Source organism: Pseudophryne corroboree, chromosome 3 (assembly GCF_028390025.1).
Source record: "Pseudophryne corroboree isolate aPseCor3 chromosome 3, aPseCor3.hap2, whole genome shotgun sequence".
Taxonomy (NCBI): domain Eukaryota; kingdom Metazoa; phylum Chordata; class Amphibia; order Anura; family Myobatrachidae; genus Pseudophryne; species Pseudophryne corroboree.
This window is the reverse complement of record NC_086446.1, coordinates 510,151,669-510,173,211: the sequence shown is the minus strand read 5'-3', so window position 1 is coordinate 510,173,211 and position 21,543 is coordinate 510,151,669. Positions and strand designations below refer to the sequence as shown.

General features: G+C 45.8%; 1 protein-coding gene across 2 annotated transcripts in view; it reads right to left on the bottom strand.

Annotated features, from left to right (window-relative positions):
- Positions 1-21,543, bottom strand: part of PIK3R5 (phosphoinositide-3-kinase regulatory subunit 5) — a 241,652-nt gene that overhangs the window by 115,083 nt on the left and 105,026 nt on the right. The gene's annotated exons all lie outside the window — the stretch shown is intronic.

The window sequence follows — 21,543 nt, the reverse complement described above, 5'->3', positions numbered from 1 at the left end:
TTATTCTGAAGTTGACCTTTCCCAATGCAATTGCAAATAAGAAATTGATGAAAGAGTAAGGTTATTTTGGCTAGGGCATGCTGGCATTTGTGGTTGCCCAAGTTCGGGCATGTCTTTGCAGCCATTTTAGACACCAGGCCTTTCTGGTACCTGTAGTGCACCAATGATAAAATGCAATACATATTTCTCTAACGTCCTAGAGGATGCTGGGGACTCCGTAAGGACCATGGGGATATACAGGCTCCGCAGGAGACATGGGCACTTTAAGAAAGACTTTACGTCTGGGTGTGCACTGGCTCCTCCCTCTATGCCCCTCCTCTAGACCTCAGTTTGATACTGTGCCCAGAGGAGATGGGTGCACTTCAGGGAGCTCTCCTGAGCTTCCTGACAGAAAGTATATTTGTTAGGTTTTTTATTTTCAGGGAGCCTGCTGGCAACAGACTTCCTGCATCGAGGGACTGAGGGGAGAGAAGCAGACCTACTTCTGTGAGTTTCAAGGCTCTGCTTCTTAGGCTACTGGACACCATTAGCTCCAGAGGGATTGGTACGCAGGTCTCACCCTCGCCGTCCGTCCCAGAGCCGCGCCGCCGTCCCCCTCGCAGAGCCGGAAGATAGAAGCCGGTGAGTATGAGAAGAAAAGAAGACTTCAGAGGCGGCAGAAGACTTCATGATCTTCACTGAGGTAACGCACAGCACTGCAGCTGTGCGCCATTGCTCCCATACACCTCACACACGGCAGTCACTGTAAGGGTGCAGGGCGCAGGGGGGGCGCCCTGGGCAGCATATAGACCTCTTTTGGCAAAAATAAGTATATGTACAGCTGGGCACTGTACATATATAAGAGCCCCCGCCAAATTTTGAGATTTTCAGGGGGACAGAAGCCCGCCGCCGAGGGGGTGGGGCTTCTCCCTCAGCACACACAGCGCCATTTTTTCTCTACAGCACCGCTGAGAGGAAGCTCCCCGGACTCTGCCCTGCTTATACCACGGTAGACAGAGGGTTTTAAAGAGGGGGGGGGGGGCACAAAATTGGTGCATATTGTATATGTAAACAGCGCTATCTGGGTAAACATAATATTATTGTGTTTTTGTCCTGGGTCATACAGCGCTGGGGTGTGTGCTGGCATACTCTCTCTCTGTCTCTCCAAAGGGCCTGGTGGGGAAACTGTCTTCAGATAAGAGGTTCCCTGTGTGTGTGTGGTGTGTCGGTACGCGTGTGTCGACATGTCTGAGGTAGAAGGCTCACCTTGAGAGGAGGGGGAGCGTATGAATGTGAGGTCTCCGTCGGCGGTGCCGACACCTGACTGGGTGACATGTGGAATGTTTTAAGTGCTAGTGTGAACTTATTGCACAAGAGATTAGACAAAGCTGAGGCTAAGGAACAGTCAGGGAGTGAACCCGTGTCTGTCCCTATGTCGCCGGGACCTTCAGGGTCTCAGAAGCACCCACTATCCCAAATACCAGACACTGATACCGACACGGATTCGGACTCCAGTGTCGACTACGATGATGTGAAGTTACAGCCGAAAGTGGATAAATGTATTCGATATATGATTATTGCAATAAAAGAAGTGTTGCATATCACAGAGGAACCCCCTGTCCCTGACACGAGGGTACACATGTATAAGGGAAAAAAGCCGAGGTGACTTTTCCCTCCTCACATGAGTTGAACGAATTATGTGAAAAAGCTTGGGAATCTCCAGACAAAAAACTGCAGATTCTCAAAAGGATTCTTATGGCGTATCCTTTCCCGCCAACGGACAGGATACGGTGGGAATCCTCCCCTAAGGTGGACAAAGCGTTGACACGCTTGTCAAAAAAGATAGCGCTGCCATCACAAGATACGGCTACCGTCAAGGATCCAAGCAGGAGATTACCTTGAAATCCATTTACACACATTCTGGTACATTACTCAGACCGGCAATTGCGTCGGCCTGGGTTTGTAGCGCGGTTGCAGCATGGACAGATTCCTTATCGGCGGAGATTGAAACCCTAGATAAGGATACCATTTTATTGACCCTAGGCCATATAAAGGATGCTGTCTTATATATGAGGGATGCTCAAAGAGACATTAGTTTACTGGGTTCCAGAATAAACGCTATGTCAATCTCTGCTAGACGAGTCCTCTGGACCCGGCAGTGGACAGATGATGCCGACTCAAAAAGACATATGGAGGTTTTACCTTACAAGGGGGAGGAATTGTTTGGGGAAGCTCTCTCGGACCTGGTCTCCACAGCTACGGCAGGTAAATCAAATTTTTTGCCTTATGTTCCCTCACAACCTAAGAAAGCGCCACATTATCAAATGCAGTCCTTTCGTTCAAATAAAAGCAAAAGAGTGCGTGGATCGTCCTTTCTTACCAGAGGTAAGGGCAGAGGTAAAAAGCTGCACAGCACAGCTAGTTCCCAGGAACAGAAATCCTCCCCGGCCTCTGCAAAATCCACCGCATGACGCTGGGGCTCCGCTGGGGGAGTCCGCCCCAGTGGAGGCACGTCTTCGACTTTTCAGCCACATCTGGGTTCACTCACAGGTGGATCCCTGGGCAATAGAAATTGTTTCTCAGGGATACAAGCTGGAATTCGAAGAGATGCCTCCTCGCCGGTTTTTCAAATTGGCTCTACCGACTTCTCCCCTGGAAAGGGAGATAGTGTTAAATGCCATTCACAAATTGTGTCTTCAACAAGTGGTGGTCGAAGTTCCCCTACTTCAGAGAGGGAAGGGATACTACTCCACCCTGTTTGTAGTTCCGAAATCGTACGGTTCGCTCAGACCCATATTGAATTTAAAATCCCTGAACCTATACTTAAAACGGTTCAAGTTCAAAATGGAATCGCTCAGAGCGGTCATCTCCAGCCTGGAAGGGGGGGATTTTATGGTATCCCTGGACATAAAGGATGCATACCTTCATGTTCCCATATATCCACCTCATCAGGAGTACCTGAGATTTGCGGTACAGGATTGTCATTACCAATTTCAGACGTTGCCGTTTGGGCTTCCCACGGCCCCAAGGATTTTCACAAAGGTAATGGCGGAAATGGTGGTGCTCCTGCGCAAGCAGGGTGTCACAATTATCCCGTACTTGGACGATCTCCTCATAAAAGCCAGATCACCAGAGAAGTTACTGAACAGTGTGTCACTTTCAGTGAAGGTGTTACAGCAACACGGCTGGATTCTCAATATCCCGAAGTCGCAGCTGGTTCCTACGACTCGTCTGAGCTCCTTGGGCATGGTTCTGGACACAGACCAGAAAAAGGTTTTTCTCCCGATAGAAAAGGCTCAGGAACTCATGATTCTAGTCAAGAACCTATTGAAGCCAAAACAAGGGTCTGTGCATCATTGCACTCAAGTCCTGGGAAAAATGGTGGCAACATACGAGGCCATTCCCTTCAGCAGGTTCCATGCAAGGACTTTCCAATGGGACCTTTTGGACAAGTGGTCCGGATCACGTCTACAAATTCATCAGCGGATCACCCTGTCCCCCAGGGCCAGGGTATCTCTCCTGTGGTGGCTACAGAGTGCTCACCTTTTGGAAGGACGCAGGTTCGGCATTCAGGATTGGATCCTGGTGACCACGGACGCGAGCCTCAGAGGGTGGGGAGCAGTCACAAGGGGAAGAAACTTCCAAGGACTCTGGACAAGTCAAGAGACTTGTCTTCACATCAACATCCTGGAACTGAGGGCCATATACAACGCCCTACGTCAGGCGGAGAACTTACTTCGCGACCAACCAGTTCTGATCCAGTCAGACAACATCACCGCAGTGGCTCATGTAAACCACCAAGGCGGCACAAGGAGCAGGGTGGCAATGGCGGAAGCCACCAAGATTCTTCGCTGGGCGGAAAATCATGTAAGCGCACTGTCAGCTGTGTTCATTCCGGGAGTGGACAACTGGGAAGCAGACTTCCTCAGCAGACACGACCTGCATCCAGGGGAGTGGGGACTTCATCGGGAAGTCTTCGCACAGATTGCAAGTCAGTGGGGACTGCCCCAGATAGACATGATGGCATCCCGTCTCAACAAAAAGCTACAGAGGTATTGCGCCAGATCAAAAGATCCTCAGGCGGTAGCAGTAGACGCCCTGGTGACACCGTGGGTGTTCCAGTCAGTTTATGTGTTTCCTCCTCTTCCTCTCATACCCAAGGTATTGAGAATAATAAGAAAAAGAGGAGTGAGAACAATTCTCATTGTTCCAGATTGGCCAAGAAGGACCTGGTATCCGGATCTGCTGGAAATGCTCACAGAAGATCCGTGGCCTCTTCCTCTACGACAGGACCTGTTACAACAGGGGCCATGTCTGTTCCAAGACTTACCGCGGCTGCGTTTGACGGCATGGCGGTTGAACGCCGGATCCTAGCGGAAAAAGGAATTCCGGATGAGGTCATTCCTACGCTGATAAAGGCTAGGAAGGACGTGACATCTAAACATTATCACCGAATATGGCGTAAATATGTTTCTTGGTGTGAGGCCAGGAATGCTCCTACGGAAGAATTCCAATTCCACCAAACTGGAGTGAATTTGGGCCTAAAATTAGGCTCCATTAAAGTTCAGATTTCGGCCTTATCCATTTTCTTTCAAAAGGAATTGGCCTCTTTACCTGCAGTACAGACTTTTGTGAAGGGAGTACTGCATATTCAGCCTCCTTTTGTACCTCCGGTGGTGCCTTGGGACCTTAACGTGGTGTTAAGTTTCCTTAAGTCACATTGGTTTGAACCACTTAAAACAGTGGAGTTGAAATATCTCACTTGGAAGGTGGTCATGTTGTTAGCCTTGGCTTCAGCTAGGCGAGTTTCGGAATTGGCGGCTTTATCACATAAAAGCCCCTATCTGGTTTTCCATATGGATAGAGCGGAATTGCGGACCCGTCCTCAATTCCTACCTAAGATGGTCTCATCCTTTCATATGAACCAACCTATTGTCGTGCCTGTGGCTACACGTGACTTGGAGGATTCCGAGTCCCTGGATGTGGTCAGGGCTTTGAAAATTTACGTGGCCAGAACGGCTAGGATCAGAAAAACAGAAACACTGTTTGTCCTGTATGCAGCCAACAAGGTTGGCGGCCCTGCTTCAAAGCAGACTATTGCTCGCTGGATCTGTAACACGATTCAGCAGGCGCATTCTACGGCAGGATTGCCGTTACTGAAATCGGTTAAGGCCCATTCCACTGGGAAGGTGGGCTCGTCTTGGGCGGCTGCCCGAGGGGTTTCCGCACTACAGCTGTGCCGAGCTGCTACTTGGTCGGGGTCAAACACCTTTGCAAAGTTCTATAAGTTTGATACCCTGGCTGAGGAGGACCTCCTGTTTGTTCAATCGGTGCTGCAGAGTCATCCGCACTCTCCCGCCCGTTTGGGAGCTTTGGTATAATCCCCATGGTCCTTACGGAGTCCCCAGCATCCTCTAGGACGTTAGAGAAAATAAGATTTTAAACCTACCGGTAAATCTTTTTCTCGTAGTCTGTAGAGGATGCTGGGCGCCCGTCCCAAGTGCGGACTACTTCTGCGAGACTTGTATATAGTTTTGCTTACAGAAGGGTTATGTTATTGGGCCTCATTCCGAGTTGTTCGCTCGCAAGCTGCTTTTAGCAGCTTTGCACACGCTAAGCCGCCGCCTACTGGGAGTGAATCTTAGCTTATCAAAATTGCGAACGAAAGATTTGCAATATTGCGAAAAGACTTCTCTGTGCAGTTTCTGAGTAGCTCGAGACTTACTCTTCCAGTGCGATCAGTTCAGTGCTTGTCGTTCCTGGTTTGACGTCACAAACACACCCAGCGTTCGCCCAGACACTCCTCCGTTTCTTCAGCCACTCCCGCGTTTTTCCCAGAAACGGTAGCGTTTTTTCACACACTCCCATAAAACGGCCAGTTTCCGCCCAGAAACACCCACTTCCTGTCAATCACATTACGATCACCAGAACGAAGGAAAAACCTTGTAATGCCGTGAGTAAAATACCTAACTGCATAGCAAATTTACTTGGCGCAGTCGCAGTGCGAACATTGTGCATGCGCATTTAGCGGAAAATCGCTGCGATGCGAAGAAAATTACCGAGCGAACAACTCGGAATGACCACCATAGTTCCATCAGGTTGGACTGATGCTACGTTATTTTTTCATACTGTTAACTGTTAACTGTTTACTTGATACACAAGTTATACGGTGTGATTGGTGTGGCTGGTATGAATCTTGCCCTTGGATTAACAAAAATCCTTTCCTCGTACTGTCCATCTCCTCTGGGCACAGTTTCTCTAACTGAGGTCTAGAGGAGGGGCATAGAGGGAGGAGCCAGTGCACACCCAGACGTAAAGTCTTTCTTAAAGTGCCCATGTCTCCTGCGGAGCCCGTCTATCCCCATGGTCCTTACGGAGTCCCCAGCATCCTCTACGGACTACGAGAAAAAGATTTACCGGTAGGTTTAAAATCTTATTTTTTCTCCCTTATCCAATGCTAGACATGCATAGGAATAGTTGGGTATACCTAGGAGGTGGGACACATTGTTTTATGCACCCAATTCCCCTATAAAAACCCAGCCCTGGTGCCATTTGGCTTAGGGCTAGTTGAAACCATGATGGGGGACTCGACTCTTTGTGTCTCCCCTCTATGGTTCCACTAGCCTTAGATGGTAAAGTCTAGTGCTGTTAATGGAAAGTTGGGGGGGAAACCCCATATTCTTTGTCGGCCTAGTTTTTCAACTACCAACTTAATCTTCAAGGCCTCGGACTAATTTATTATGCATTTGGGGGGGGATGGGGGGGGGGCTCTGTGCCGCTTTATTTTGAACATTTTTGCACTTTATTTTTATGCAGCACTTGTAAACCACAGTGGGGCAGAACTTTACAGACTGATGTGGGGAGGCGGGGGGGTCTGCAGAAGGTCAAAATGATCTTTAGTAAATGCTTTACTTTGGACTTAGACGAACCCATCATCCAAAACATATTAAAGGTTGTTAACAATATACAGTATAGTTAGAATTGTCAACTATATTATCTACTATATTATGCATGTTAATAGGCACACAAGTCTAAGTTTCAGGTATAGCTACAAATATTTCAGAGATGGGCCTGGCGCTAACTGCATGGATTAATGTGTCCATATCTTGCGTGATCTTACCACAGTCACACTATCTTCTAAGGAATGTGGGTGTTGAAATAAAGCTCACATTTTGATATTGGAAAAATCTGCAACATTTCAAATTTTTGAATGGGACATTATCCTGTATGGCCTACCACATCTAGGCAACATGACATGGAAGCCTTCAGGCTCCCTTGTTTCATCTAACTGCTCAACCTAAGCTGCTATGGGGCATTGGGGAGAAGATATTGTAAAAAAGGAAACTGAGGTAGACTGCACTTTTTTTGTTTGAGAGGACTATTGTAAGATAAATATAACAATACAGCATATGCTTGAGCCAATGCAGCCATGGTCAGCCTTTTTATTGTCCTTTCTCAGTGTTTCCCTAAGTATGTAAAAGACAAATTGCATCATTTGTCAGTAAAATAGAAATATGAGTTTAACATTATGATTTATGGCCAACCGTGTGTCAAGCTGGGTGGCTGGTCATCATCTTGCCATCATGGTGATGGGCCTATTTTTATTTGTAGGCCTGGAGATGTAGTCTTACCTGCCACTATTTTTAACCTGAACCTAGATGGATATCTTATAAATAGATAGCAATGGTAAAACACAGGCAGGATGTGATTATTTTTTTAACCTCAGTATGCTGATCATGTGACTTGCTCAAATCATAATCAGCCTTTGTGATGTCACTCAGCTTCAGTAGAAAGGTCACTGCTTTGTAGAAAACTGTCAGATATCAACTTTGTCTGCTGATTTGACATCTCATAATGTAAGTTATGCTTATTGTAACCTAAATATTATATGAAGATAATAGGTAGAATGTGTGTTTTATTTACCTCTTTGTAAGTCATTTGTGTCTCGCGTATTAGCATATTGAAGGTGTTACACATCTGTATGTCTGCTGATAATGTAATTTTAGCTTATTTTAACCTAAATGTTTGATTCACTTTTCTTAAAGGGCCATGACCCTTTCTTACGGTTCCGGTATGAATGGTCGACCATGTTATGGTCGACAGTCATTAGGTCGACCACTATTGGGCGACATTGACATGGTCGACATGGACACATGGTCGACACATGAAAAGGTCGACATGAGTTTTTTTACTTTTTTGGGTGTTGTTTTTTGCGTAAAGTGACTGGGAACCCCAATTAGTGCACCGCGTCCCCTCGCATGGCTCGCTTCACTCGCCATGCTTCGGGCATGGTGCCTTCGCTCCGCTACCGCTTCGCTCGGCACAGATTACCGTTCCAATCGTAGTCCACGTGGATCGTAAAGTATGGAAAAGTTCCCCAAAAGAAAAAAAAGTTAAAAAACTCATGTCGACCTTTTCACGTGTCGACCTTTCACATGTCGACCATGTGTCCATGTCGACCATCTCAATGTCGACCAATAGTGGTCGACCTAATGACTGTCGACCATAACATGGTCGACCATGTTAACGGATACCCTTTCTTACACCAATAATCAGGACTGGTGATAGATACTAATTTGTCAAGTTACTTGACAAGTAACAAGGTACTCCATGTAAGAATAAGTAACAATTCCGTGCATTCGCTGGTGGCATAAATATTATATCTATCCCATTAGTGCCTTCCCCCTATGGGGATTATTTATTAATTTCATTGTTTGCCATTTTGGGAGGATTGGTACATTGGTCCCGACAAAGATATCAGAGCTATTTGCAGCAGGCCCTCTATTTTCATTTACAATAGTAGTCTCTATAAAAGTGGTTACTAAATTCGGTACTCAAGGCACCCTAACAGTCCATGTTTTGAGGTTATCCATGCTTATGCACAGGTGCCCTAATTAGTACCTCAGTCAATTTGATTAAGCCAGCTGTACACAAGCATAGATATCTTGAAAACCTGGACTGGTAGGATGCCTTGAGGACTGAGTTTTGGGAAACCCTGCTCTGTAGCTGTTTTGGGAGACTGTGAAAATTTTACCAAGCTCTGATAAACATAGCTTTACCCAGTATGTAATGTTATCTTTAGATTTTTATACTGTACATTTTTGCAAGTGAGGGATCTTTGTATCCAATACCGGCAGCCTATACTTGCCAGCTGTACTTGCACGTGTGTGGGCCAGTGGGCAGGCATGCGCAGTAGATAATTCGGGTCTGAACTTGTATATAAATTAAAAGAAACTTTGGAGTTTCTTTTAATGAATAGACCATGATGTGATATGTGGCAATAAACAATCCCACTTTTCAGGGCTAAATTGCAGCAGATCTTAAATAGACCCCTATGTTTTAGTAGCACAACCAATCTGTATAGGAATACTTACTCGTCAGGCAAAATTTTGACATCCCATCCCTATTCCAACTAACCTGACTAAAAATGAATTTAAAATACAAAATAGTTATTGTATATAAAGCATATCACATACAGTATGTATTTTAAGTGTGCGCCACAGTTCATGTATAATTATCTATAGAGTTAGCTTTTCTATCACTTTTGTTTCCTGCTACTAGCAGTAGGAAATTAAACCTTCCTATTCACAATGTTTTAGACTTCCCTTTCCCAAACCTTTTACAATGAGCCGACTCTCCTGAACAGCAGGTCAAGTGGCTGCATATTATCTGTCATTCAGAATGACCAATGCGAGACAGAGCTCTTGGGGCCAGGCATCATGCCAGGTCTGCGGGCTCTGTCTTATCGAAATCTCAGGGGCAAACACAGGATTTGCAGGTGTCTATTAATACACAGTGTACACACTGTGTGTACTGTATATAGAAAATTGTCAGTCTGTATTTATATACTATATGTGAAGGTGTGTGTGTGTGTGTGTGTGTGTGTGTGTGTGTGTGTGTTTACAGTGGGAATGCAAGTTACATTCCTTTGTGATCTGCAGATGCCTTCTGTCTGCAAACAGTACACTTTCTGTCTGACTTACATTCAAAATGTAGTGATAGTGTTACAAGTGCGAAATATACAAATTCTGTGATACGTGTGTAACAGTGAGATATTACACCTAATAAAATGAACACACCACAATCTCTTATATAAGATAATAATTCCAACAGTAATGGTATGTGTCTGAATAATCAGAATTAATATTAAGTTATAAAACCACTACTGTATAGTAGAGATGTGCAGTTTGGTTCTTCTGAAATCCAAACTCACCTGAATTTTAGGGGCCCGATCCAAACCTAGTCCCGGTTCGGACCATCCTGCGGTTCGAATTTTGGATTTTAAGTCTGAATTTTGGGTTCTAGATTGCAAAAATTAAATGATTTCAGTTGTTTTTTATACATTCTAAAGAGATCCAAAACCAAGATTTAAATCCAAACAAAACACTTGAGGGTAGTTTTGCAAAACCAAGACACGAGACTCACATCAGCCAGTTGGTTGGATATCAGAGTTTCAGAAATAGTGGAAAGGTAAAATGTTAATGAAAAGGGGGTGTGATGACTTCTGCTGTTGTCTTTGTGTCATCAGGACAGTGAACAGGGGATGAGAGTCACAAAGCTCCCAACAGAGAGTAATAGGAAGGTGGTAGATTGTGCATAGTGACTTCTGCTTTCCCTCATTTGTTAATAGCAGTGGATAAGAAATGAGAGAGCAGCTATTGCATTTCAACCATCTTATAGAGGACAGTAGGGATAGAGATGGTCCTTATCAAGATGTATCCTAACTTCTGCTTTTTACTATCTTGCAATAGCATAGTATAGTACAGAGAATGAAAGAAACAGAGGTACATATGTGATGAACCTGAATAAGGAACAACAGATGGGAGAAATTATTTTGTGGTATATATACCAAAATCAATTATTAGACAGAAATCCTGTTCTTTCTAAGCAGGAGCTTTCAAATAAATACAGAGAAGAAAAATATGTGAGAAAAGATAACTATGAATCCACTAAGTAACTAATAGAAAAAATTGCCTTTTCCTCCGAGTACAACTTATCATTGCTGCTTTTATTAGCCATAGGGGTATATGCAATTGCGGTCGAATTCCCGAAATTGTCGAATTTCGGGAATTTTTCGCAAAAAAAAAAAATCGTCAATGCAATTCAGTGCTTTCCGTCAAAAAAACGGACTTTCAAAATTCGACTTTTTGAAATTTTACTTTTGTCAAATTCGACTTTTCTGCAATGATACAAGTGCTGCAATTCGACCAAAGTATATTCAATTGAAGTTTGGAAATTCGACAACAGTGCTTTTAGACAGTAAATTCATCATTTTCAATCCGCCACACTTTGGTGGGTGAAACTAATAAAAAAAATTTAAAACATGTTTTTTTTAGTGTTTTTTTTATTGATAATAGCATATCTATTTATATTAGAAGGGATTAGGTACTTGGTTTGTCTTTTTTGGAGGCACAAGTATTATTTATATATTTTTTAAAATAAATTTATTTTTATTTTTTTTAGATGGAATGGTAAAATTCAGATAAAAAATGGCGTGGTGTCCCCCCTCCAAAGCATAACCAGCCTCGGGCTCTTCGAGCTGGTCCTGGTTCTAAAAATGCGGGGGAAAAATTGACAGGGGATCCGCCGTATTTTTAAAACCAGCACCGGGCTCTGCGCCTGGTGCAAAAAATACGGTGGACAAAAAGAGTAGGGGTCCCCCGTATTTTTTACACCAGCATCGGGCTCCACTAGCTGGACAGATAATGCCACAGCCGGGGGTCACTTTTATACAGTGCCTTGCGGCCGTGGCATTAAATATCCAACTAGTCACCCCTGGCCGGGGTACCCTGGGGGAGTGGGGACCCCTTCAATCAAGGGGTCCCCCCCCAGCCACCCAAGGGCCAGGGGTGAAGCCCGAGGCTGTCCCCCCCATCCAAGGGCTGCGGATGGGAGGCTGATAGCCTTGAGTAAAATGACAGAATATTGTTTTTTCCAATAGTACTACAAGTCCCAGCAAGCCTCCCCCGCAAGCTGGTACTTGGAGAACCACAAGTCCCAGCATGCGGGAGAAAAACGGGCCCGCTGGTACCTGTAGTACTACTGGAAAAAAAATACCCAAATAAAAACAGGAGACACACACCGTGACAAGTACAACTTTATTACACACTGCCGACACACACATACTTACCTATGTTGACACGAAGCAGTCGGTCCTCTTCTCCAAGTAGAATCCACGGGTACCTGAAAATAAAAGATAATTATACTCACCTGATCCATGGTCCAGAGATAAATCCACGTACTTGTCAAAAAAAGAAAACGAACACCCGACCAGCGGACTGAAAGGGGTCCCATGTTGACACATGGGACCCCTTTCCCCGAATGCAGAGAGACCCCCCCGTGACTGCTGTCACTGAAAGGTCTTGTAAGCCAATCAGCGAGCGCAACGTCCTTGCACTCTGCTGATTGGCTCTGTGCGCGTCTGAGCTGTCAGCGCATCGCACAGCTCCCTCCATTATATTCAATGGTGGGAACTTTGCGGTTAGCGGTGGGGTCACCCGCCGGTCAGCGGCTGACCGCGGGTAACCCCACCGCTGACGGCAAAGTTCCCACCATTGAAAGTAATGGAGGCAACTGTGCGATGCGCTGTCTGAGCTTAGACGCGCACAGCCAATCAGGTGAGCGCCACGGAGTAGCGCTTCCTGATTGGCTGCAGGGACCTCAGTGACAGGAGTCACGTGATGTCCCGTGTGTCAACATGGGACCCCTTTCAGTCCGGTGGTTCGGGTGTTCGTGTTTTTTTTTTGCCAAGTACGAGGATTATCTCTGGACGTGGATTTATCTCTGGACACTGGCAGGTGAGTATAATTTTTTTCACAGGTACCCTCGGATCGTCGGAGACTGTGGCAGTCGGCGTGTCAACATAGGTAAGTATGTATGTGTGTCGGCAGTGTGTAATAAAGTTGTACTTGTCACGGTGTGTGTCTCCTGTTTTTATTTGGGTATTTTTTTTCCAGTAGTACTACAGGTACCAGCGGGCCCGTTTTTCTCCCGCATGCTGGTACTTGTGGTTCTCCAAGTACCAGCTTGCGGGGGAGGCTTGCTGGGACTTCTAGTACTACTGGAAAAAACAATATTCTTTAAATTTTGACAAGGCTATCAGCCCCCCATCCGCAGCCCTTGGATGGGGGGGACAGCCTCGGGCTTCACCCCAGGCCCTTGGGTGGCTGGGGGGGGACCCCTTGATTGAAGGGGTCCTCACTCCCCCAGGGTAGCCCGGCCAGGGGTGACTAGTTGGATATTTAATGCCACGGCCGCAAGGCACTGTATAAAAGTGACCCCCGGCTGTGTCATTATCTGTCCAGCTAGTGGAGCCCGATGCTGGTGTAAACAATACGGGGGACCCCTACTCTTTTTGTCCCCCGTATTTTTTGCACCAGCACCAGGCGCAGAGCCCGGTGCTGGTTTTAAAAATACGGGGGATCCCCTGTCAATTTTTACCCCGCATTTTTAGAACCAGGACCAGCTCGAAGAGCCCGAGGCTGGTTATGCTTTGGAGGGGGGACCCCACGCCATTTTTTTTCGGGTTTTTCCCTGTTTTTTTAAAATTGCGGCAAAATCCGCCAAATCGGACGTTTTTCGCCCGCGGGACTGTCGAATCCGTGTTCCATTGAATATGGTGAATTTCGGCAACCACTTGCCGAAATTGGACGGTCGAATTGTGTTGAATTAAAAAAACGGCGATAATTTGCCGCGATTCGCCGCTAATTGCATATACCCCATAGTGTGTTGCCTTATCCTCTACTTTCTAATAGCCCTTAACCTTGCCTTTCGTTGTGTTATACAGTTATCTTTTGTGTTTGTTAGGGATGTGTGCTTGGCCATTTTTTCTGGATTTGTATTTAGTTCTGATTCATCGACCGGATTTGGATTTGCCAAACCGCCGTGACTGGCTTTGGATATGGATTTGGATTTTTTTATAAATTGATATCACTTAATTTGGGCATGTATTTGTTCCTAGAGTAATATCAACCTCAATAACATTAATTTCCAGTCATTTCCACTCAATTTTGAACACCTTACAGCTCACAATGTTGTTTTCATCCACTTTAGCCAAAGTCTGCAGCAAGCATGCTGGTTCACTAAACGACAAAGCAGTAGCACAAACACACAGCAGTTTATAGCATATCTATGAAGCACTGACACACAGCAGTGGGAGAAATGAATGGTGAAGCAACATGGAATTGTCCTCCCACCCACCCTTATGTTGCATATAAAAAAGGACATGCACACTAACAAACAAAGCCCTCCAGCGACAGGGGCTGCAGCTTTTGTGGCTGAAGTGCTTGATTTGTTTGGGCCACCACAAACTTAGCTACCAATCGGTTTAAGGCAACAGCTTTACAGTGGCTAGATGTCATCATCATTGCATCCTCATCAGTGTGCACATCCTACTCACAGTATTTATTCATCCCACTGGAATCCACCATTACAGAAGTCTCTGTACTTTGACGTAATTGCCAGGAAAGGTATTCCTCATGGAATTTCCAATTAATTTTCTCATATGTCCTAGAGGATGCTGGGTCCACTTCAGTACCATGGAGAATAGATGGTTCCGCAGGAGCCATGGGCACTTTAAGACCTTTCAAGGGTGTGAACTGGCTCCTCCCTCTATGCCCCTCCTCCAGACCTCAGTTTTAGTAATGTACCCAGGCAGACTGGATGCACTCCAAAGGAGCTCTACTGAGTTTCTCTGAAAAGACATGTTAGGTTTTTTTATTTTCTTGGAGAACTGCTGGCAACAGTCTCCCTGCTTGGTGGGACTGAGGGGGCAAAAGTAGGAACCAACTTCCTAAAGAGTTTCATGGCTCTGCTTCTGGCTGACAGGACACCATTAGCTCCTGAAGGGAACTGAACGCTAGCCGTGCCTAGATGCTCACTCCCACAGCACGCCGTCACCCCCCTCACAGAGCCAGAAGTCAGAAGACAGTTGAGTGTTAGAAGACAGATCTTCTATCAAGAAAGTGACGGCTAAAGGTACCGCACGGCTGGCGGGAGCGCAGCGCGCCATGTTGCCCACACATACACAGGCACTGCAGGGCGCGGGGGGGGGGGGTGCCCTGGGCAGCATGAAAGCTATGGAAACTGGCATAAATAAGGGGCATAAGTTGCTGTGGCGCACTCCTACCCCCACCAGTATAAAAAATTACCTCATAAAAGCTGAGGAGAAACACACCATTGAAGAGCGAGCTTCCTCCTCAGTCAGCCAGCACACTGCTCAGCGCCATTTTCTCTCTCTCCTCAGGCTGCAGAAACAACGCTGGTCCTCCTCCACTACTGAACAAGTATCAGGGTGCAAAACAGGGGGGGGGGGACAGTGAATTTGGTGCTATATAATTGTGTGATTAGCATTATAAAAGCGCTGCATGTCAGTGGGCATTTTGTGTTCACAGACATTGTGTTACTGGCGCTGGGTTGTGAACTGGCAAATACTATCTGTGTCCCTCTGACAGATTTTACTGTGGGTCTGTCCCCTATAAGTCCCGGAGTGTCTGTGGTGTGGTTGTGCACGTGTGTGACATTTCTGTGGCAGGGAATTCTTCCTCTGTGGGAGACATGTTAGAGACACAGAGGTGTAATATGACACCAAGAGCCTGACAGGGTGAAAGGTTACACGATAGTGTGAATCATATCAGTAAGAGGTTGGACTGAATCTCATACAGAAAACTGAATATAATCTGTTGAAGATGTAATTTTTAATAGTTCTGCCTTTCATCCACAGGGACCCCTCTGGGTCACATACAAACAAGTAGTACAAACTGATACCGATACGGACTCTGATTCCTGTGTTGACACTAGTGATTCCAGGGGAATAGGTCCTAAGTTAGCAAAAGGCATTCAAAACATGTTTTAGCTATAAAGGAGGTGTTAGAAGTTACGAAAACCCCCTCTTTTACCAAAAGGAGAGGGTTTACTTTAGTAAAGAAGTAATGTAATTTTCCCTCCACCTCAGGAGTTGAACAGTCTCTTGGAGGGAGTCTGATTTAACCTGGAAAGAAATTTCAGATTCCCAAAAGGAATTCAGGCAGCTTACCTTTTTCCAAAAGGTGGGAGTCACCCCGCATTTTAGACAGGGCCCTGTCATAAAAGAGAAAAGGTGTTTCTCCCTGCGCCTGGAATGGCTTCACTTAAGGAGCCGACAGACCGCAAGTGAGTGAGGTGATCTATGGATGTGGCCAATGGGACACTACTCAGGCCTACCATTGTCTGTGCGTGGGTGAGTAGGGCTATTGAAAAGTGGTCAGAAAACTTGTCATTAGACATTGACACAATAGATGGAGACGAGATACTCCTAACGTTAGGTCATATCTAAAACACTGCTGCGTATGTACTAGAAACCATGAAATATATTGGTTTCATGGGATCAAGAACCGCTACCATGGAAGTATCGGATCGGAGGGCGTTGTGGATTCGCCAGTGGAATGCTGATGCAGATTCCAAAAGAAATATGGAGGCTCTCCTGTATAAAGGTGAGGACTTGTTTGGTGATGGGCTGGATGCGTTAGTCTCGGCGGCTACCGCAGGTAAGTCAACATTCTTGCCTTATGCTCCTACATCGGCGAAAAAGACACATAACTCTCACATACAGTCCTTTCGGCCCAACAAATACAAAAAGGCCAAAGGTTCCCCCTTTTTTGCAGGAAGGGGAAAAGGAAAGAAATCTGCAGCGTCTCCCGGATTGCAGGAGCAGAAGTCCACCCCTGCTTCTGCCAAATCTGCAGCATAATGCTGGGGCTCCCTTGCGGGAGTCCGCTCAGGTGGGAGCACGTCTGAAACTTTTCATTCAAATCTGGATTCAATCTGGCCTGGACCAATGGGACTGTCAAAGTCGAAAAATATTGCAGTACACACATCACGTATAAACTACACACCGATGGCCTCCGCGCGTGTACTTGTTCTGTCGTGCGTGCACATATTCGCAGTTTGCGTATGATCGCTCCCGCGGTCCTGCGCATTAGCGTGTGGTATGGGTATTTACGGTAGAGTTTGTGAACGCATGGAAAGCTATCAAAACACATTACATATTTAATCCAAATAGTGCATAATGTACACATAGCCTCCCTGCACCACATCAGAAAGTAACAACAGTTTAAATGGTTTCAGAACAAAGGGATTCACCTTTACAGAATAGGAGGGGACAGAACAAGGTTATAAGGTGGTGTTTGGTATCCAGCTGAAGGGTATTTTAAGGGTAACATTCCGGTGTTGCTTTGAGAAAGATCGCATGTTCCTGCGGATAGTTATGTGCAGGAGCAGAATATAGATATAAACTGTATTTACTGTACATTATGTATGCGGCGGGAATTCAGAGGAGACCACCCACAAGAGCAGTTGGGAAAGACATCGCCTACCTATTCAAACCGACCTATGACCTCTCCTGTACTGTAAATGTGCATTCCTGTGTCCAATGGACAAAGAAATTACAGTATCTATTGTATTGCTTTTTGGAAGAATTGTATAAAGAGAGCCTACTGCAGGCCTGGTCAGACACAAGACTCACAACGTTATCTATCAGATGATGGAGGACCGGACTGGGTAGCGCAAGCGAATCCACTCACGTATGTAATATTGAATGTAGCCATTTACTCTGTTATATTGTATTGTATTATTTGTATTGTAACCCCCTTTCAGCAATAATACCCTGTGGTGTCGGAACCCAGCGGTTTAATTACAATCTGGTGTCGTGTCTTCATTGTCCTGCTAAGGTTTAAAGTGTATTATCATTGCATTGCTGTAAAAGGTTTAAAGTGTATCTCTGGGTGTGTACGCGCTGTGAGTACTTTGTACCGTCAGCGTGGCGTTTGTACGCTAAGTCCGTACACAGCACGGGACTTTGTACGCTAATAGCGTACAAAGTACGTAGAGTGTGTATTAAGTACAGCGGCCGCAGCGGCTCCAGGGTAAAGTGTATTTAAGGTGTGTTTAAGGTATAGCTTTCATTCCTAAGGATAAATCAGCATTATCAGGTCTTACAAATAGTGTCCCATGGGTACAAACTAGAGTTTCAAGACGTCCCACCATGCCGATTTTTCAAATCGACCTTGCCAGCTTCTCTTCCGGGAAGAGAGGCAGTAACAACGACAATTCAAAAATTATGTCAGGATCAGGTCATTGTCCTGGTACCCTTGGCACAGTAAGGAGACGGTTTTTTATTCAAGCCTCTTCGTAGGTTCCGAAGCCGGGCGGCTCGGTCAGACCGATTTTAAACCTGAAAAATCTGAATCTCTACCTGAAAAGGTTCAAGTTCAAGATGGAATCCCTGAGGGTAGTGATTTCCAGTCAGTAGACATAAAAGATGCTTACTTGTATGTTCCCATTTATCCTCCTCACCAAGCTTATGTGAGATTCACAGTACAGGATTGCCATTACCAGTTTGAGACGTTGCCATTCGGACCAAGGTGATGGCGGAGATGATGGTCCTCCTTCGTTAAAAAGGAGTCAATATAATTCCTTATCTGGACGATCTCCTGATAAAAACGAGATCCAGGGAACAGTTGTTGCAGAACATCGCACTCTCCCTGTCAATACTCCAACAACACTGTTGGATCATGAATTTTCCAAAGTCGCAGTTGGAACCGACGACAAGATTGTTCTTTTTAGGGATGATTCTGGACACAGAAGTACGGAGAGTATTTCTTCCAGTGGAAAAGGCTCTGGAAATCCAGAAAATGGTCAAACAAATATTGAAACCAACAAGCGTCAGTGCATTCCGTTGTTGGGGAAAATTGTAGCGGCCTACAAGGCCATACAGTTTGGCTGATTTCATTCCAGAGTATTCAAGTTGGACCTATTGGACAAGTGGTCCGGATCCCACCTACACATGCACCGGAAAATAATCCTGTCCCCCAAAGCCAGGATTTCTCTCCTGTGGTTGCTACACAGTTCTCACCTACTAGAGGGACGCAGGTTTGGGATTCACGACTGGGTCCTAATAACCACAGATGCAAGTCTCCGAGGCTGGGGAGCTGTCACACAGGGGGAAATCTTCCAAGGAAAATGGTCAAGTCAGGAAGCCTTCATTTACATAAACATTCTGGAATTGAGAGCCATTTACAACGGATTCTACAAGCGGTACATCTTCTTCAAGATCCCGTGCAGATCCTGTCGGACAATGTAACAGCAGTCGTACATAAACAGGCAAGGTGGAACGAAAAGCAGAGCGGCAATGGCAGAGGTGACAAGGATTCTCCTCTGTGCAGAAAGACATGTTAGAGCTCTGTCAGAAATTTTCATTCCGGGAGTGGACAACTGGGAAGCAGACTTCCTCAGCAGACGCAATCTCCATCCAGGAGAGTGGGGCCTCCACCAAGAAGTCTTCGCAGAGGGGACAAGTCTTTGGGGAGTTCCTCAAGTAGACATGATGGCATCTCATCTAAACAAGAAGCTTCAGAGATATTGTTCCAGGCTGAGAGACCCTCAAGCAATAGCAGTGGATGTACTGTTGACCCAGTGGGTGTTTCGGTCGGTATATGTTTTCCCTCCACTTCCACTGATTCCAAAAGTTCTCAAAATAATAAGAAGAACAAGAGTTTGAGCAATCTTCATTGCCCCAGACTGGCCAAGGAGGGCTTGGTATCCAGATCTTCAGGAGTTGCTCATAGAAGATCCTCAGCCTCTTCCTCCTCGAGAGGACCTACTACAGCAGGGGCCATGTGTGTATCAAGACTTACCACAGCTACGTTTGACGGCATGGCTGTTGAGCGTCGGATCCTAGCCCAAAAGGGTATTCCTAAGGAAGTCATCCCCACTCTTATTCAGGCCAGGAAAGGAGTAACGTCTAAACATTACCACCGTATTTGGAGAAAATGTGTCTTGGTGTGAATCCAAGAAGGCTCCTATGGAAGAGTTTGAGTTGGGACGTTTTCTCCATTTTATGCAGGCTGGTGTGGATGCGGGCCTTAGATTGGGGTCAATCAAGGTCCAGATTTCGGCCTTATCAGTTTTCTTTCAAAAACAATTGGCCTCCTTTCCAGAAGTTCAGACGTTCGTGAAAGGGGTTCTGCACATCCAGCCTCCATTTGTGCCTCCAGTGGCACAATGGGACCTTAATGTGGTGTTGCAGTTCCTTCAATCAGATTGGTTTGAACCTCTGCAGGAGATAGAATTGAAGTTTCTCACTTGGAAAGTGGTGATGCTTTTGGCCTTGGCATCCGCAAGGCGGGTGTCTTGAGTTGGGGGCCTTGTCTCACAAGAGCCCTTACCTGATCTTCCATGAAGATAGGGCAGAGTTAAGAACTCGTGAACAATTTCTTCCAAAGGTGGTTTCGTCCTTCCACATAAACCAACCTATTGTGGTGCCAGTAGCTACTGACACTTTCACTGAGTCACAGTCTCCAGGTTAGAGCTTTGAAGACTTATGTCGCAAGAACAGCTCGATTACGGAAGACAGAGGCTCTGTTTGTCCTGTATGCTGCCAACAAGATTGGGTGTCCTGCTTCTAAGCAGACTATTGCGCGCTGGATCAGAGGGACAATTCAGCACGCTCATTCTACGGCAGGCTTGCCGGTACCGAAGTCGGTGAAGGCCCATTCTACTAGGAAAGTGGGCTCATCCTGGGCGGCTACCCGGGGCGTCTCGGCTTGACATCTTTGCCGAGCAGCTACTTGGTCAGGGTCAAACACATTTGCTAAATTTTATAAGTTTGACACCTTGGCCGATGAGGACCTCAAGTTCGGTCAATCGGTACTGCAGGGTCATCCGCACTCTCCCGCCCGTACTGGAGCTTTGGTATAACCCTATGGTACTGAAGTGGACCCCAGCATCCTCTAGGACGTATGAGAAAATAGGATTTTAGTACCTACTGGTAAATCCTTTTCTCCTAGTCCGTAGAGGATGCTGGGTATCCGACCCAGTGCGTACTTTACCTGCAGTTTGTTCTTTATAGTTACACAAGTTGTGTTTCATTGGTTTTCAGCATGTTGCTGTAAATGGTTCATGCCTGTTGGCGTGTGTCATGTTGAATGCCATGTTGTGTGGCATGGTTGAGGTGTGAGCTGGTATGAATCTCACCATTAGTATAAAAGTAAATACTTTCCTCGAAATGTCTGTCTCCCTGGGCACAGTTCCTATTACTGAGGTCTGGAGGAGGGGCATAGAGGGAGGAGCCAGTTCACACCCTTGAAAAGTCTTAAAGTGCCCATGGCTCCTGCGGAACCGTCTATACCCCATGGTACTGAAGTGGACCCCAGCATCCTCTACGGACTAGGAGAAAAAGATTTACCGGTAGGTATTAAAATTGTATTTTGATGTACATAATCTTTTCCACATCTTGAGGAAGTAGCCTCCTACGCCGATCGCTGACAAGATTCCCGGCTGTGCTGAAAACTCTCCCAAGTACACACTGGAGGGTGGGCAGCTTAAGTAATGCAAAGCCAATTTGTACAAGGGCCTCCAGTTTGCCTTTTTTTTTTCTTCCAGTACTCGAAGGAACTCTGTGATATGCCTATTTTTATGGTGTCATGAAAATAATCCTCCACCATTCTTTGGATGGTGACCATATCAGAAGGATTTATGGTAGAGGTGTCACAAATGCTGGGCAATTCATTTAGACCCGGCCAGATGTTA